Below are 17941 nucleotides of genomic sequence, written 5' to 3'. Positions count from 1 at the left end.
AAGGGATACCTACTTCCCTAGAGTCAGATGAACTTGTGGATACAATTTCTATGGCTCTGTGTTCAGTATGAAGGAAGTTAGAGGTAGTTTCGCGAGCCAATGCTAACTAGCCGTAGCGCAGTGACTGGAAGTCTATGGGTCTCTGCTAGCATGCGAGAGAAAAGGAGAGGATGAGATAGGGATGTCGGTTACAGAGAGGGGGAGCAAGAAGGATAAGCTGAATGAATGAATGCAATAGAGGGAGAGAAAGCCCAGTGGTGATTTTCATGTCTGTTGATCAGTGTAATGGGACGGAGAGAAGGGGAGGGGAGAGGACGGCAGGTTGACTCTGGGAGGAGGAAGAGGGGGGAGAGTGTTCTACCAATAGAAATCTATTGGCTATGGTTATAGGGCTAATACTAGAGGATAGTCCCCTGTCCTCCGCTCTGTGCTGTGATAAAACCTCTAAAGGATCAGCTCCTTTTTAAAAAATTTCGCCTTTAGCTTTCTGCCAATATCAGATATGTCTATGTCATGGGAAATGTTCTTGTTACTTACCACCTCATGCTAATCACATTAGCCTACGTTAGCTCAACTGTCCCGTGGACGGGACACCGATACCGAAGGAGTTTTAGTTTTTATAGAGTGACAGAGACTGAGCGAGTGTGTGAGAGATTTAAAGAGAGGGTTAGGGAGAGACAGAGAGAGGCGGAGTTAGAGAGACAAGAAAGAGAGAAATGCAGTGAGAAATATAAGAAATTACAGATATAAACACGGTCTCTGTATGAAGGGTTGACAAAACCAAATCAATTAGATGTTTACCGACATTGAATCTCGTCTATTCACATTTGCTATTACCTATTTGGGTGATCTTTACTTGTCAGTACGATATAATGCATTATAATAATAATAGGCCCGGCCTTAGCAAGCTATTCAACAGGGCCCAGTAGGGTTACAAGGTTCACTGATGCCAGTCTTGTGCGTGGACAGCTGTGCAGTGCAGGATGGCAGAGTGGAGCTGAATGCTCTTATACCTCGGAGTACTGGACCATAACAGAAGGTCCCTCCTCCTGGCTAACTCACAGGAAGTGGCACATTATTGCCAACTGAACACAAATGTGTATATTCTTAGTCTCTGAGCATCTGTGTGTATACTGTGTGTCTGTGCATATTTGTGTGTGTGTGTGTTTGTGTGTGTGTGTTTGCTTGAGCATTTGCATCACGGGATAAAACATTGCAGCAGCTGAGATCCTCTTGCAGCATGTATGATGAGTATTAGGATGTTTACAGAGAATGCTTGTGAAAGGGTGGTGGGGAGAGGGCAGTCAGTGTGCCAGTGGATCCCCGCGTGTGTGTGTGTGCGTGCGCTTTTACAGTGCAGTGCTCCTCGAAGGATGCTTCATAATCTGTGTCCAGGTTGCTGGGTTATGGAGGTCAGTGTTCTGGTCAGCCAATCAACTCTGTCATTACTGATGGTGTAATAGTCTCTGCAGGTCCAGTGTGTATGTGGGAGGCTGTACTGTGTATGTGTTTGTGCATGCACGTGCTTGTTTATGTGTGTGTGCATGTGCACCTACTTGTGTGCGTGCCTGTGTGTTATACTATTAACACCACTACATGCATGAACATGTTTTATCTCCATAGAATGAACATGAAATTAGCTGGCACGTAGCTATGGCAACAGGGTATCCTCTCTGCTGTCACCTGCAACCATATTTGGTTTGGTTTCCTTTTCCTTTTTTCCCCCAGAAACAGTTCATATGAGAAAGAAGAAACACACGACTCTGCCTATTGTCTCCTGTTGTAAACCACTATGTACATACACCATGTCATAGAGAAGAAGCACACACCTCTGACCATATCGTCTATTGTTGTACACAATCATTAGCCTATACCATTATTGTCATAGAGAATAGAGGGACTGCGTACATCTGCCCCTTGTATCCTTTTGATGCGCTCATATTAGTTGAGTTCCTGTGTCTTTTATCCTAATGGATGATAAATATGGTAAACAAATGATAATGCTTCATGAAATAGTGAACGAAAGAACGTCCAATACCAATACAATAAGCTGCAACAGACATGACATAGCACCATTCACAGAAGTCAGCTAGCTACAGGTTAGTTGTTTCTTGCCCAAAATTTACTGAAAGAAACAAAATGGTTGGGACAGAAGGGCGCCTAGATTAGAGAATTGGAGACAGAGAGAGAGAGAGAAAGAAAGAAAAACAGTTTCCGTGCAGCAGAGGGGTAGGCGGCACTGGCTGGCACAGCCACACTGCAGGCTCTGCAGTGCTACCCAGTTTGAGGAAAACACCCCTCTCTCCCTCACTCACCAGAAAGAAACCTACATTCTCTCTCCTCACCTCAGCTACCCTTTCAGAGATTCTCTCTGTCATCAGGTCAATCTCTGTGTGTTGTCCCCTACAGTCACTAAAACATCACTCAGGATACATACTAAATGGCACCCTATTCTACTTATTTTTTTGTACTTTTACCCATTTCTCTCCCCAATTGGTAGTTACAGTCTTGTCCCATCACTGCAACTCCCGTACGGACTCAGGAGAGACGAAGGTCGAGAGCCATGCGTCATTAGACACGACCCTGCCAAGCCACACTGCTTCTTGACACGCTGCTCGCTTAACCCAGAAGCCAGCCGCACCAATGTGTCAACTGGCTACCGAGCCGCAGCCACTGTACAACTGGTCAGGTTGCAGGTGCCCAGCCCGCCACAAGGAGTCACTAGAGCACGATGGGACAAGGACATCCCGGTCGGCCAAACCCTCCCCTATCCCAGATGACGCTGGGCCAATTGTACAGCGCCTCATGGGTCTCCCGTTCTCAGCCTGCGATCGAACCAGGGTCTGTAGTGACACCTCAAGCTCTGCGTTGCAGTGCCTTAGACCGCTGCGCCCCTAGGGAGGCCATTGGGCACTTTGGGATGCATCCATAGTTCTCTTATCTCTCCTTTGGGGTGATGTGCTGTCTGTCGGACCATTCCAAACAGCAGGTCTCCCCTTCACTTCACCTTTACATAACAGCCCATTGCATTATTCTTTGAGTTATCAGATGTAAGAGTCGGTAACCGTTAAGGAGCTCAGTTAGCTTGTTAGTTGATAAAGCCCAAGTGTGGCAAACCTGGGCCAACTGCAGTCTCCAATGAGACCAGCCAAGGGGAATGTGTCTACAATAAATCCATTAGAAAGGACAAAGGGAGGCAGCAGACCATAGAATGTCATGCAAATTAGAATAAAGCATGCAAAATATGTTAAATAAAGGATCACTGCCAACTCAAAATGAAATAATAAATACACACAAAAAGGGCTGGTCTCCAATATATGAAAAACTAAAGAGGGCAACATGTGACACATAACTACTCTGTACTGTATTACAAATACAGAGCATTGAATGTCTATTTAAATACATGCAGTTACTATCTGTTGGTTTTATGAATGAAATGTCCAGCAAGAGACTCCTTTCTCAATCTCTCTCTCATCTCTCTCTTTCTCTATCCCACATCTACAGTATCTATCTATATCTCTCCCATTCTCTCTTCCCATATCACTCTCTTTCATTCTCTCTCTCTCTCTCTCTCTCTCCCCCCATTTATCTCCTTCTCTCTCTTGCTTTCGGCCTCTGGCTCTCCTCTCCAAATGGATTTTAAATGCGGAGTTATCATTATCATTAATTTAGGAGACAGGTTTGCTTCAGAGCAATAGAAGATACATTTGTTAGACTGCCAAGCAGAGGTAGAGAGAAAAGGAGAACATTCCCACGCTGCCTGAGAAGTCCACACTCCTCATTAGGAAATATGAATTATTAATTTCCTAAAATGAATTTATTTGAATTGATCTGAAATTAAAAGCTGTAATTATCATCCATTATTCTATGAGCATATTCATAACACCCTCATACATGACTGTGATTATCTTTGTCTTGGGTACATGTACTACAGTACAAGGGTGAGTCTGAGAAAAAAAGACTAAAATGTAAATAGATTGAAAAGAAATGCTGTTGGAGAAAGTATTGGGGCAGTTCGAAAATTACTGGAGGGGAAGGGGGCTGGGGTCCAATATAGGGAAGGGGGGGCGTAACTTTTTTTCTGTTGCTTTGGGGAGGGTTGTGTGGATTTTTATTGGGCACAGGGGAGTTTAGTGAGTTTTTTCCCTGGTTTAAATTTGCAATTTTCCTATATAATTTATTACATCCTAGCCAACTTTCCCCATCTGCTTGCATGCGCCTTGGTATTGGCACTTTCTTTATACACAAGGCAATCCCACAGTACCCACATGGGTTGCCGCTGTCGGCTCTGGGCTCGTATTGGTCACACTCATACCTTTGATATTTGCCACTCCAAAGGCCACAAAACAACATGTTTTGTTACCCATGATGTTTGTGAGGTGATCATTTATTGACTTGAAAATAATCAAGATTACAGTAACTTCCGTTACTTTGTGGTGTTGAAACGTGAAGCTGCCCCCACGGCACAATCAATCGAAAGGTGGACAGCACATGGTGCTGAAATAAAGCTAATTTGAGTAATTAATTTCAACAGACTTCATTTGAACTCAAATTAACTAACAACAAGAGGGATTTTTGCTGGAGGCCTTTTATTTCTTAGACGGGAAGAAATAGGCTCCAGCAGATGAAATGATAAGCTTTCCATAGATTTTTTTTCGGCCAATTCCTCTTAAAGCATCACCACTCCTTAAATACCTCTATGTCCATGAAAGTATTGGTGTGTTAAGTTAAAACCAGTGCTTGAATTTGGGGGTAGGCCTATGTGAGGGTTTGCCATAGCTTACTTTTATTTTGTTTTTGTTTTTATGGCAAAAAACCATACACACCTTGTTAGCTTAAGATTTTGAAGAACCTTAAACAGATTCTGATTATTTAAAGCCATCCATAACGACGCTTTCCTCTGCGATGCTTTATGCTAGAAACTAGTTGCAAATTGCACAATGTGACGTGACTCTAATGCATATGGGGATATATTTGGTTCGTCTCTATGACATTCACAGGCTGAATTACGAAGTTCTTTAGCCGAAAAGTAAAATGTTTTACTTTGCTTGGGAAGTAATCCAATAGGCCTACAATGTGTATCTCTGTCGCTATCAATTGAGCTATTCACTTCTGTAAAAGAGATGTTTAAACCCAGGCAGCTTTTAGGGAAGAACTTTTGACCTTCTCTTGATGGGTTAAGCCATGGAAGAGTAGCCAGCAGTTAAAACGTACATGTTTCTGCGTTGGGCCTCTGTCTGGGGTGGGGGAATGTCACTTGTAAAAGTAGCTTGCGTTGCTTAGAATCATATGACGTCTCAGATTACTTTTTTTTTTACAAACAGCAACGGTTTCGTTGCAAACAAGACACACTGGCATTGGCATCAGAGACATTTTGAGAAATGTGGTAAGATTAATGATAATCTATCTATCCATTTTTCCCTGAAACTCCTATTTTCTAAATCTGCCTTTCTTTTGGGACTTATCGAAAGCTACATTTTCTTTAAGGTAGGCTAACTGTTTTTAACCAGTCAATGCACAGAGAAAAAGACAAAGACTACAACACTCAGAGACATTGGTTATTTTATCTACATTTAAAAAAATGTGTCATTGAATTGATTATTTATTAAACGGATGAGATCAAAAATATTGTTTGAAATAGTGAAGGTGAATGAATTGGGCTGCATTTATATTATGTTCTGGCCTGCTGACTATTAGCTCAGAAAAACTGGTATAAAAAAAGACATTCTGCTAATGTCTTTAGTCATGTAAATTACTAGAATTTCATTAAATGCATTTATACTTTGTCACTGTTTCTGTGGTCATAATCAATTATTTTGAGTTAATTCAATGAAGGGGGAGGGTATTGTCTTTTTTTTAAATACAAGGGGAGGGTCATGTGAATATATTTTTATAACATTGGGGTGGGGGGTGCCTTTAAAAAAATGAACTCTCCAGTTGGACTCCCCCACTTTCCAGTAATTTTCGAATGGTCCCTAACGACTTTCCATTAACGTAAAGCTGGTTGTATTCACTAGTCTATGATATTTCAGAGCATCCGAAAGATGGTGCTGTTATTGTGTGACTGCAGTTTGTTTCAATAGGACTAAATCTCATGTTTAGTGGATGCTCAAGAACATCATCCTGCCAAGCATCTATTATGTTATCTATTTCTCACGATAAAGCCACAAAAGTAATACTAAACAATACTGGTTTTGATGGAGAAAATGTCTAGACTCCACGGCTGAGATGTGACACCACGATTCGACACTGTGAACACATTCACAAGCTTTTGTTTGTCTAAAAATACATGGAGATTTCCATTGAGCCGTTACCGGTGCACGTGCAGCTTCCCATTTCCAACCCTGCAGAAGTGTGGATCTTTTTGACAGATATCGATTCAAAGCTGCTGACGTCAAAAGCATCCTCCATCTTTTACGATTGCAGAGATGCTGCTTTTCATTGAAGAAGAACTGAGGAGGTGTCAACCACGCGCACTGCCTTTGTGACAATCCAGTCCATACAGAACGGGGGTTGATATCTGTTAGTTGTTGAAATTTGCGGACATCTGCTCCTCCTGCTGACTGCAAGCCACCGACCACGGGCACAGGTAGGAGAAAAGTATACAATTCTCTATTCTGTTATATCGCAAAGGCTTTATTTTAGTTTTCATCCCCATAAAACACTTTTACTACAGAATGAAGCATTAGGTTTTGAATTGTGAAGCCGTGTTCGACTGAGTACAACGAATGATGGGTTTTTAGTTAAATCCGGTATGATAACAGCACTTGATTAACAAACTTTTTTTCGTTGCCTTTGTGTTTAATATTGCCTATTTATCCGTTCTAGGCTGTGTGTATAGTTATTAGAAAGAGGCAAACGCGGCACGCCTTTCAAATTACATGACCACTGTGCTGTGCGTGTAAAATCTACGCGCGTAGTCAATTGTTGAAAATGAAGGATGTTGTGTGCTAATGTGTAAGGTGTGGGCGTTCTGTGTTTCAGAACCTTGGACAACGACATCTTCGCTGTTCTCGCTCTCTCTCTCTCAATTTCAATTTAAGGGCTTTATTGGCATGGGAAATATATTTAACTTTGCCAAAGCAAGTGAAGTAGAAAATAAACAACAGTGAAATAAACAATCAAATTAACAGTAATCTCTCCCTCTCTCGGAAAATAAACAGACGAACACGTACTAGAAAGTTAACAGAGTTGGGGAGAAACACATCCTAGGGGGTGAAAGACGGGGTCCTTGATTGATTTAGGCATTGTCATTAGGCTATAGTGAATTGCGCCATGCATAAGTGTCTTGATGGAAGGTGGAGACTGTCGAACTTCATGAATGTGCCTGTAACGGTTTTCTTTAGGTGATGTAGAGGCAGACCAAAACGCAGCGTGGTTATATTGATTAATGTTTAATAAAAACAGATTAACACGAACACTACAAAACAATAAACGTGGAAAACCAAAAACAGCCCTGTCTGGTGCAAAACACAGAGACAGGAACAATCACCCACAAAACCCAACACAAAACAGGCTACCTAAATATGGTTCCCAATCAGAGACAATGACTAACACCTGCCTCTGATTGAGAACCATATCAGGCCAAACATAGAAATAGACAAACCAGACACACAACATAGAATGCCCACCCAGCTCACGTCCTGACCAACACTAAAACAAGGAAAACACATACGAACGATGGTCAGAACGTGACTGTGCCACTATTGTGCACATCTGTCCATAGTTTATTGTGTCAAAATGGCCATATCCCTACCATGCCATGCTGCAGACTGGTCTCAGAGCATTTCATATTATTCTGTATGTAAATCCGAGACACTCCATTTCGTATGATATGTTATGAATTACAATTCGTATATTTGTTACTAATTTGCAGTGGTGTAAAGTACTTAAGTAAAAATACTTGAAAGTACTACATATATTGTTTTTTGGGGTATCTGTACTTTACTTTACTAGTTATATATGTTTGACTACTTTAACTTTAACTTCACTACATTCCTAATGAAAATAATGTAATTTTTTTTCACCATACATTTCCCTGAAACCCAAAAGTACTCATTACATTTTGAATGCTTAGCAGGACAGGAAAATGGTCCAATTCAGGCACTTATCAAGAGAACATCCCTGGTCATCCCTACTGTCTCTGATCTGGTGGACTTACTAAACACAAATGCTTTTTTTTGTAAATTATGTTTGCGTGTTGGAGTGTGCCCCTGGATATCCGTAAATAACAAAAACAAAAAGTTCTGTTTAATGTAAGCAATTTGAAATTATTTTTACTTTTACTTTTGATACTTAAGTATATTTAAAACCAAATACTTTTAGACTTTTACTCAAGTAGTATTTTAGTGGGGGACTTTCACTTTTACTTGAGTCATTTTCTATTAAGGGATCTTTACTTTTACTCAACTATGACAATTAGGTACTTTTTCCACCACTGTTAATTAGTAAAATGTACAATATGTTATGAATTTCGCAAATGTGCTATAACTTACAAATTTGCAAAACGTATGATATTGTAACGGTTTTCTAGGTGTGAAGGAGAGTCGGACCAAAATGCAGCGTGTAGATTGCGATCCATGTTTAATGAACAAAAAACGAAAAACACGAATCAATATTAAACACTACAAAAACAAAGAACGTAACGAAAACCGAAACAGCCTATACTAGTGTAAACTAACAGAGACAGGGCCAGGGCGTGACAGAACCCCCCCCCCCCTAAGGTGCGGACTCCCGAACGCACCTCAAAATAATAGGGAGGGTCCGGGTGGGCGCCTGTCCATGGTGGCGGCTCCGGCGCGGGACGTGGACCCCACTCAGTCAATGTCTTTGTCCCCTCTCCTCGCGTCCATGGATAGTCCACCCTCGCCGCCAACCATGGCCTAGTAGTCCTCACCCAGAACCCCACTGGACTGAGGAGCAGATCGGGACTGAAGGACAGCTCGGGACTGAGGCAGCTCGGGACTGAGGGGAAGCTCGGGAGTGAGAGAAAGCTCGGGAGTGAGAGAAAGCTCGGGAGTGAGAGAAAGCTCGGGAGTGAGAGAAAGCTCGGGAGTGAGAGAAAGCTCAGGCAGGTTGATGGATCTACCAGATTCTGGCTGGCTGGCAGATCCTGGCTGACGGATCTGGAAGAGTCTGGTTGACTAGCAGATCTGGAAGAGTCTGGTTGACTAGCAGATCTGGAAGAGTCTGGTTGACTAGCAGATCTGGAAGAGTCTGGTTGACTGGCAGATCTGGAAGAGTCTGGCTGACTGGCAGATCTGGAAAGTCTGGTTGACTGGCAGATCTGGAAGAGTCTGGTTGACTGGCAGATCTGGAAGAGTCTGGTTGACTGGCAGATCTGGAAGAGTCTGGTTGACTAGCAGATCTGGAAGAGTCTGGTTGACTAGCAGATCTGGAAGAGTCTGGTTGACTGGCAGATCTGGACGAGTCTGGTTGACTGGCAGATCTGGACGAGTCTGGTTGACTGGCAGATCTGGACGAGTCTGGCTGACTGGCGGATCTGGAAGAGTCTGGCTGACTGGTGGATCCTGGCAGACTGAAAGATCTGGCTGCTCCATACTGACTGGCGGCTCTGGCTGCTCCACGCTGACTGGCGGCTCTGGCTGCTCCATGTAGGCTGACAGCTCTGGCGGCTTCTTACAGACTGGCAGCTCTGGCGGCTCCGTGCAGACTGGCAGCTCCTTGCAGACTGGCAGCTCCTTGCAGACTGACAGCTCCGTGCAGACTGGCAGCTCCTTGCAGACTGGCAGCTCCTTGCAGACTGGCAACTCCTTGCAGACTGACAGCTCCTTGCAGACTGGCAGCTCTGGCTGCTTTATGCAGCGCTCCACTGCATAACACGGTGCCTGCCCGGTCTCTCTAGCCCCCCGGTAAGCACAGGGAGTTTGCGCAGGTCTCCTACCTGGCGTAGCCATACTCCCTTTGAGCCCCCCCAAAACATTTTTTTGGGGCTGACTCTCGGGCTTCCGTCCGCGCCGCCGTGCTTGCTTCGCCAACTCCATTCTCCGATAACCTTCCGCGCACTGCTCCATCGAATCCCAGGCGGGCACCGGCACTCTCCCTGGGTCGACCGCCCACCTGTCTATCTCCTCCCAAGAAGTATAGTCCATACTGTCCTCCTCTTTGGGCTGCTCCTGTTGCCTCTTCTCCTGCTGCACCTTTGGGCGGCTACACTCCCCTGGTTTAGCCCAGGGTCCTCTCCCGTCGAGGATTTCCTCCCATGTCCAGAAATCCTTATTGCGCATCTCCTCTTTGGGCTGCTCCTGCCTGTTGACACGCTGCTTGGTCCGTTTGTGGTGGGTGATTCTGTAACGGTTTTCTAGGTGTGAAGGAGAGTCGGACCAAAATGCAGCGTGTAGATTGCGATCCATGTTTAATGAACAAAAAACGAAAAACACGAATCAATATTAAACACTACAAAAACAAAGAACGTAACGAAAACCGAAACAGCCTATACTAGTGTAAACTAACAGAGCCAGGAACAAGGACACTAAGGACAATCACCCATGACAAACTCAAAGAATATGGCTGCCTAAATATGGTTCCCAATCAGAGACAACGTTAAACCCCTGTCTCTGATTGAGAACCACTCCAGACAGCCATAGACTTTGCTAGATCACCCCACTAGCTACAATCCCAATATATACACACCACATACAAAAACCCATGCCACACCCTGGCCTGACCCAATACATGAAGATAAACACAAAATACTTCGACCAGGGCGTGACAGATATGTTACGAATCCTATCTAGGTGGCTAACATTAGCTAGCTGGCTAATGTTAGCTAGGCTAGGGGTTTGGGCTAGGGGTTAGTTTAGGGTTAAAGGGTTAAGGATAGGGTTGGAGAAGGGTTAGCTAAAGGGGTTAGGGCTAGGGCTAGGGTCAGAGTTAGATAAAATGGTTAAGGTTAGGGCTTGGGGAAGGGTTAGCTAACATGCTAAGTAGTTGCAAAGTAGCAAAAAAGTTGTAAGTAGTTGAAACGTTGCTATACGAAATTTGCATTATATGCCAACCCATCCACCCCGACCAACAACCTTACTTTCGTTTTTTTGCCTTAAGTAACCATCTGTCTTACGTAACCATACCAAATGTAACATATCATACTAATTTGAGTGTCCTGGATCTACATTTACTATGTTACGTCTAGCCTATGAGACCAGGCTGCATATTGTGGTGGTGAGGCATAATGTGTCTAGATGGGCGGAGGCTAGAGGCGAGAAGAGCATGGGAGGATGGTGGTGAAACCTGCACTATGACATCCTATAGCACCCATTCATCCACGCCATATCATACATCTATGCTGGTCTATCAATGCACTTCCCCGACAACAAACCACAGATGAGCATGAGATCCTTAGATTGTCGACAGCACGAAGCATGGGGTGGAATTGGCAAAAATGCAGTTATTGCTCACTGGCTTTTCTTCATCATGGTTCAATGGAAAGTTGTTGCTTGTTGACCAGACATTTTTTTGGGAAAATGAATTATGTAGGTCAGGTGATCGTCTTCACACGTCGGACCTGGTAATACTGTCTCATAAATGTCTGATAATGCTTTTAGATTTCCGTGCTGGACCACTGTCGCATCTCCCCTGTCGCTCTGCTCGAGCGTGTTCAGTCTCTTGTTATAACATCAGAGAGAAAGCGATAGAGAGACAGAGAGCATCAACATTGAGAAGCTAGTAGCAGGCCTATAGTTATGCTAGAAATCCGTCATCGAAAGGGTTGTTGAGAGGGCCTTAAACTGACAAACAAAAGGACATGCTCTTGGTTGGCACGGCTGCTACGCTATACCATATTGCATCATGCTGCTTCCATCGCTCTGCGTGGGCGGCGCTATAGGGGTTGTTCCCCGAGTAAAAACAGACTCATATATCATCACCAGTGGTTGATTGTTTCCCGGCACAGCCTATTGCTAATCTATAAAGCTGCACTCTGTCTGTGTCTGGTCTACTGAGCTGACATTTCTCGAATCAAACCAATGCCTCGGAGATCAATGTTTTTTAATGATCCGTTGAACTGTGTGTCGTGTGCGTCGTGTGCGTGTTTGACTTGTAGCTATCACTGTTTTTTTTTCTGAGTATATACCCTCCAGATATAAGTAGTTGACTGCAGACAGGATTTAATTTCCCCCTGAACAACTATAGGCCTACTGAAATTGATATTTGGCCAAGAAGTGACTTGGGAGTAAATCGATTTCAGAACATTCTACTTATATCACAATCTATATGATTACAACCTTGGATTCATTAATTAAAGCTACAATCAGCAGTTGAAACAATAACACAACCCGACCCCGACCCTGTTTCGGTAAAAAAAAACTGAGGGATGGGCTAGAGAAATGTAACCACTCTCAAATTCATAGACAGAGCTATAGATGCAATGACTGACGATCCATCAAATCAGAATTATAGTTTTAACCATTTGTCTATATTTACTTTGTTTACATATTGGGGAATTAAAACAAGCTGGTGTTTTGGGTTCTGGTGGGGCATGACAGTTGAACCAAGCTCATGAGGCATTTATAAGTTATATTCTTCAAGAATCAGTACAGATCATTAATATCCAGTACAAAAAATGGATGTAGCAACCGCAGATTGTCCGTTTAAGCTTTTTGCCAAACATACCCACAAAACGTGCCCCACTGACACTGATTGCCAATGGTGCTTGTCAATTGAAAGAGCCATGGCACCATAACATGCAGAATATGACATGCATTTGAGAGCCTGGAGGAAGCTCGAAAGCATGAGAAAAAAAGCCTTGAATAATCGTGAATGTTACTCTGCTTTTTAATTGGATATAAGAATAAAGTTATCACACTTAAGTTTAATCTCTCTGACAAAGAAAATAGTCATCATGGCCTCCAGGTGTACAGCAGCACTTTTTCTGTCTCTGTCGTGGTAGAACGATGTCAGAGGGACTGTGTGTGATGGTATCTCCATAATGAAATCTCTATTGGTGCTGTTCTGACCAGCAGAGACCAGTGGACCGGAGGTTATTCTAAGTTCATGGCCCTGGCAAAGGGCCGCAGATTTGTGTTTGTATTTATTAGGGATCCTCATTAGCTGCAGCCAAGGCAGCAGCTACTCTACCTGGGGTCCAAACACACCAACGTACCCACATTACATATAAAACAAAAGATAAAAGAGTCAACTATGTTTGTACTGAATGAGCTAAAGATAAAATAGTACATCATATAACATCCTGGTGTGGAAATTCTTACACAGGGACACTCTACGTCAATCTTAAATAAATCATTGTTTATTTGTCAGCGTGCTGGAGAGGTTCCAACCAGCTCAATGCACCATAGTACACATGTCATTCAGGAGCTTACTGGGCAGTCCTTGCAGTTGTCGTATATTCGGCTATACACAGACAAGTTATATTTGCATGATTTAGCATCATTCATTAATCATTACGGTTTTGTTTCATTCATGTGACCGACCGACCAATACTGGTTCATAGCATGTGACTGACCAGTACCTCACGAGGCTTCTCCTCTCTAAGCTGAGACCTTGAAACTGAGATATCTTTTTTTCGTTCTCAAAACAAGGTCTGGGTGTACTGCCAAATTTCAGATACCGAGAAGGGAGGATTCGTTAAATCAGTCACTGGTATGAACACAGAAATTGGTGATTAGAACAGCACATGAATAGAACACAGAAATTATTTACAAGAAAAGCACAAACATAAAAATTCCATTACACATAATCACCACAAATCCACCACACAACATTTTCAATACCACCATACAAGAATATCACAATGTGTGCGTATACATGTGTCTGTACCTTTGTGTGTGTCTCTTTACAATCCCTGTTGTTCCATAAGGTGTATTTTACATGCTTTTTAAATCTGATTCTACTGCTTGCATCAGTTACCTGATGTGAAATAGAGTTCCATGTAGTCATGGCTCTATGTAGTACAGTGTGCCACCCATAGTCAGTTCTGGACTTGGGGACTATGAAGAGACCTCTTGTGGCATGTCTTGTGGGGTATGAACAAGCTCAGTGCATTCAGCTTGTCAATACCTCTTACAAAAACAAGTAATGATGAAGTCAATCTTTCTTCCACTTTGAGCCATGAGAGATTGACATTCATGTCATTAATGTTAGCTCTCTGTATACTTTTAAGGGCCAGCCCTGCCCTGTTCTGAACCAACTGCAATTTTCCCAAGTCCTTCTTTGTGGCACCTCGCCACACTACTGAACAGTAGACTAGGTGTGACAAAACTAGGGCCTGTAGGACCTGCATTGTTGATAGTGTTGTTAAGAAGGCAGAGCAGCGCTTTATTATGGACAGACTTCACTCCATCTTTGCTACTGTAGATTAGTTTTTTTGGAAGTACTATCTATCTGCTCGATGTTGGACCTTCTCCAAATCATAGAGCACCTCCATCATAAAAGCTTATGTAGCAGCTCTCTAATAAAAGCGTTGTTATAAAGAATGCTTGCTATTATAGACTTCAAGGGCTATCTCTGTTTTGCAACCATCCAGTGGTCAGTGATGACAAGACACGTTGTTTGAACAGGCCTGCCAGTAAGAAGGTAGGCCGGAGACTGCAACAGTAATTAGTAAGTGTCGCGCTGCGAGCTGTTACCACGCCGATAGCATCTTCCAAGTCAGTTGTATGATGGAAGGATTCCTCTGTGTTGAGTTACGAGGCATACTGTAGGACTGGCTGAAATCTCCCTGGTCTGGATTGAAGCACCGGCCATCTAATTACCATCTAATCCCTTCTCAAATGAACTACGTTAACCTAATCATCTGCTCTAGTCAACATGAACGTGCTTGATCCGTTCACCGTTACATGTCCTACAGTGAGCTCAGGTGCCTGACAATAGACTGGATAGACATTAGTATTCTGTTGACTCTGGGCTGCATTCGACACGATTGCAGTATCTTAATCAGGAGCCAATGGAGCGTGATTAGGTTCTGTGGTGATATTTTTGCTCTACCTTTGTCAATCTACCCCCCGTCCCCTTTTCTCTCCCTCTGTCCCCACAGCCCCTTCCCCTCTCTCCTCCTGCCCACTGCCACCCCCTGCGGCTGCCGCTCCTTGTCGTGTTTGGCTTGTCACTTGTCATATTTCCCAGGCCCTCTGGGTCCAGCGTGTCTGCTTTAATGGCCTCTGTGTTAATAAATGTGTCCTGGGGCTCCCCCAGGAGGAAGGGAGAGAGCCAGCCCAGCCGTTGCCTCCCTATGCAAGGAGACCGCAGAGGTGACTGTCTGACACTGTCAGAGGGGAGCTAGGGCTTCTGCTCAGCTCCCCTATGCTCTGTATTGATGGGGTAGGGATGCGCTGATGCCAGACCTGGGTTCAAATGGTCATTGTTTTCTTTCAAATGCTTAAAGCATTTAATTGAGTCTGTCTGATGGGAGCCTGTCATTTTGGGACTATTCCATTGGTTGTATTGCTTCCGGCACCGCAGGTTCAATCAAGCACGTCTAAAGTGAAAGAAAACAAATACTGTTTGAACCCAGATGTGATCACCAGTGAAGGGGCCTGTATGCACTGCTGATCCTGGATCTTTCTCCTGTTCCTAAGCAGCAGACCCTAGTACACTTGTAACAGGTGTGAGGGACAATTAGGGGTGATGTCCGTTAGAAGCTACTGTAAAGCCAACTTACAAGCTCTACGCAGACGCAAGATTCGGAGTTTTGCAATGTCGTTTTTCATCACAAAAGGGGCGGCCCCTTGTAAACATGCTCTGACATACTCTGACATACTTTTTGACTATGTGAAAATGTAGACATCCAATATCATTCCTTCCGCAGCCATAGAGGCAGTGTTGTCACTTGGTTCCTTGATCTGATCTATAGGCTATTCATCGAAGTATAATATTTTGCATTGATACCCAAATATAATCTCAGCCACTGTTCAAACAGTAAACCAAACAACAAGAATCCACCCAAAAATGTATTTTGTTTAGAAATAATAACTAGTGATTAGAGGCTATTGTGAAATGGTAGAACCTGCTGTAGCCAACTAGCTAACCATGTACTTTTTTCTCAGTGACCAAAACATGATGACGTTCTATTTTTAGCTGAAATTAAACCAGATTGTTGTGCGGAATGACACTATGGAGGGCACATTGATGTGTAAATGGTGTTGTTATGGTGGATACTGTGTGTGGTAAAAGATTGAGCAAAGACAGACTAACTGGAGGAATAAGACAAAATGGCAGCCGTTGCAGACAAACGGTTATTGTGAGCATGCAAACATCCACACGCGTATGCACGCACGCACACACACACACACACACACGCACACACACACACACACACACACACACAAACACACACACACACAAACACACACACACACACACACACACACACACACACACACACACACACACACACACACACACACACACACACACACACACACACACACACACACACACACACACACACACACACACACACACACACACACACACACAGAGACAAAGAGCTATTCTCTCTTTAACTGTTGAAGCAGAACAATGATTTGGTCTATTATCAGAACAGACCATGAGCCAGTTTGTCTGCAGGTTAGGGAATGCCAGTTTAAACTGAACATTTGTCTGGTCTGAGTGCTTGAGTCTGCCACATAGCTGCTGCCTACTGAATGAATGACATGGATCAGGGAATGGCACGGAATGCATCCCTGAGGAATGTTAAGCACCTCCATGGTATTCTCATCCCTTCGTCCATTTGGATGTGTTTGTGACTGGGTAGCAGCATGCAGGGGTTTTATTTGATGAATACAGGTACAGTCGTTTTAGGTTTTCCAGGCCAGATCATTTGCAGGCACATGAGCAAAAGACAGCCGACGGGGTTAGAGGTGATGGTGTGAAGAGCGTTCTATAAGCACTCTGTGATTGGACAAGGCATGAAAAATTACAACCTCAAAATGGAACGTGTGGGTAATGTGAATGAAGGCATCTCCATATTTTTCATTACCGGACCTGCAGTGATTATAGCCCACTGACTGTAGCTCAGCTGTATATTCTTTGAAGGGAGCCTTTTATATCAAATCTAAATCAAATCAAATGTTATTTGTCACATGCGTCAAATACAACAGGTGTAGACCTTACAGTGAAAGGGTTACTTACAAGCCCTTAACCAACAATGCAATTTTTAGAAAAATAAGAAATAAAGTAACAAATCATTAAAGAGCAGCAGTAAAATAACAATAGCGAGAGCATATACGTGGGGTACCGGTACAGAGTCAATGTGCGGGGGCACAGGTTCGTTGAGGTAATTGAGGTAATATGTACATGCAGGTAGAGTTAATAAAGTGACTATGCATAGATAATAAACAGAGAGTTGCAGCAGCGTAAAAGAGAGGGGGTGGGGGGGGGCAATGCAAATAGTCTGGGTAGCCATTTAATTAGATGTTCAGGAGTCTTATGGCTTGGGGGAAGAAGCAGTTTAGAAGCCTCTTGGACCTCTTGGACCTTCCTCTGACACCACCTGGTATAGAGGTCCTGGATAGCAGGAAGCTTGGCCCCAGTGATGGTACTGGGCCGTACTCACTAACCTTTGTAGTGCCTTGTGGTCAGAAGGCCGAGCAGTTGCTATACCAGGCAGTGATGCAACCAATCAGGATGCTCTAGATTGTGCAGCTGTAGAACCTTTTGAGGATCTGAGGACCCATGCCAAATCTTTTCAGTCTCCTGATGGGGAATAGGTTTTGTCGTGTCCTCTTCACGACTGTCTTGGTGTGCCATGTTAGTTTGTTGGGGATGTGGACACCAAGGAACTTGAAACTCTCAACCTGCTCCACTACAGTCCCGTCGATGAGAATGGGGGCGTGCTCGGTCCTCCTTTTCCTGTAGTCCACAATCATCTCATTTGTCTTGATCATGTTGAGGGAGAGGTTGTTGTCTTGGCACCACATGGCCAGTCCTCTGACCTCCTCCCTATAGGCTGTCTCGTCGTTATCAG

General features: G+C 43.6%; 1 protein-coding gene across 2 annotated transcripts in view; it reads left to right on the top strand.

Annotated features, from left to right (window-relative positions):
• The first annotated feature begins 6180 nt into the window (after positions 1–6180).
• snap25a (synaptosome associated protein 25a) overlaps positions 6181–17941 on the top strand; it is a 42464-nt gene continuing 30703 nt past the window's right edge. Inside the window, exon 1 of one of the 2 annotated variants that reach the window (XM_031837473.1) lies at positions 6181–6589. The gene's annotated coding sequence lies outside the window, so the exon portion shown is untranslated. The remainder of the gene's footprint in view (positions 6590–17941) is intronic. The other variant, XM_031837472.1, reaches the window with a different exon arrangement.

This window comes from Oncorhynchus kisutch, linkage group LG12, assembly GCF_002021735.2.
Source record: "Oncorhynchus kisutch isolate 150728-3 linkage group LG12, Okis_V2, whole genome shotgun sequence".
Taxonomy (NCBI): Eukaryota; Metazoa; Chordata; class Actinopteri; order Salmoniformes; family Salmonidae; genus Oncorhynchus; species Oncorhynchus kisutch.
The sequence above is the reverse complement of the archived record's forward strand: the minus strand, read 5'-3'. Positions and strand labels throughout refer to the sequence as shown.